The sequence below is a fragment of the Triticum dicoccoides genome, chromosome 5A (assembly GCF_002162155.2).
Source record: "Triticum dicoccoides isolate Atlit2015 ecotype Zavitan chromosome 5A, WEW_v2.0, whole genome shotgun sequence".
Classification (NCBI taxonomy): Eukaryota; Viridiplantae; Streptophyta; class Magnoliopsida; order Poales; family Poaceae; genus Triticum; species Triticum dicoccoides.
In genome coordinates, this window is record NC_041388.1 from 300,773,058 (window position 1) to 300,775,053 (window position 1,996).

Genomic DNA, 1,996 nt, shown 5'->3' on the forward strand with positions numbered 1-1,996 from the left:
CCGCCGCCGCTGCCCGCCGCCGCCGCGCCGCCGCCGAGGTTCGCCGCGCCTCGACTTCCGTGCCATCGGGTTTTTAAAAAAAAATTAGATCGGTTTTTCCGTCGGTTTTTTTAGTTTCAGTTTTTTTAAAATAGATCGGTTTTTCTGGTTTATTTAAATAGCGAGCGTTCGTTCGTTCTAGCGAGCGTTCGTTGTTTTTCTTTTTCTCGGATTAAATCCGTGATTTTTTTTATCGCGATTCCTGATCCGATTTTCGTTTTAGTATATCTTTTCGCTCGTTTATCGGAATCAGGCGATTCAAGCACCTAGAGTTTCATCTCGAAACCCTCTATCCGTTTAACCAACTTAAACAAGATTTTGCTACTGTAAAATTTTCCCTAGATCCAGATAACTAGAACGAAGTTGTTTTCTTTCGTCGTTTGACTTTCGTTGCTTCGTTCGATTTGATTCTTTTTGCCAACTGGAGTTCTTAAGTTGAACCTTCTGGTTAGATCTCTTATTTGAGTTTTACCCGTGCATTAGATGAGTACTTATTGTGTGCTTGGTTGTTTGTCTGCGATAGAATACCCGGAGTGCGCCGCCTGTTACTTCGAATCATTAGGTTTCGCGGATCATCAGCAAGGCAAGTAACACTTTGATCATACCTTTTCTACTACCCAGTTTTATTGCATTAGATCAATCCTCACACGTTGCATGATTAGGATCTAATTAAATTGTGGGATGGGAAGTAGTTGAGGTAGTACCTATTACTTGTTTATTATCAAACCTTTGGGAGTTACTTCTATGTTTGCTTATTATGCCATGCTATGCTAGTAGAATTGGATTGGGTGAGTGATATCCATGACAGATGTGAGTTTGTTAATTAATGGTTTATCTAAGGTGGCAACTTAAATACACATCTGGGTGGATTGAGGCACCTGGGTATTCCAGGACTTGCCTGTTTTCTTTTGGATCGCCACCCAGGCTCAAAGGGATCATGAGACTATTCATACTAGAAACTTCCGTGTGCAGCCACAAGCTATTATGGGCTCTAGCATAGTTGACTAAGTTGTGCGAACTCTTACAGTGGTAGACTAGAAGATGTAGGGGATGTTGGTGGTACGGTCTACCTGATCGTAAGGTGCTAGCGCTTCTGAAAGACTATGTCTCGGTCATCCGTCTTCTCAAACACCATGTAGTGCGAGAAACCAAACGGAGGCGATCGAGTCTTGTGGGGAAAAGTGCGCAAACCTCTGCAGAGTGTAACAAACTAATCATGATTAGCCGTGTCCCCGGTTATGGACATCTTGAGTATCTAGTACCTGGATTATCATGTGAATCTCAACATGTTACTCTAAATTAATTTTGTTGGGTTATGTTAAAGATGATGCTTAATTGGGATTGAGAATGCTGTCAACCATTCTCAATGTTCAACAACTACCATGTTAGTAATTAAATTTATTCCTTTGAAGTAGGGAAAAATTGGCTTTACGCAAAACTGTAGCCATAGAGCTTTCCACCAGCCAAATATGCATATAGTATAGCTGTTTCATTCCATTACTCTCTATGTGTTACATTGCCAGCATATTCCATGTGCTGACCCGTTTCGGGCTGCAATGTTAATGTTGCAGACTTTTCAGACGACGATTAAGGAGTTTTTAGGTCGTGGTTCTATACTCAGTGATGTCGTTGGAGTTGATGGACTCACTTATCTTCCAAGCCTTCCGCTGTTATCGTTATTAGATGGCCTTAAGCCATATTTATTGTAATAAGTTCTCTTATGAGACACTCGATGTAATAAGTGTGTGATTGCTACTCTGCTATAAATCCTCCGAGTACTGTGTGGTGTCAGCATTACTGATCCAGGGATGACACTAGAGCACAGAGATCAAACTGTTTGAGGTCTGGTCGCTGCAGAGATGGTATCAGAGCACACGCTGACTGTAGGACACGACCACTAAGCTAAAAGACCTGGATCACTATTCACTCTCTTCTCTTCTGACCTCTCATATTTTCT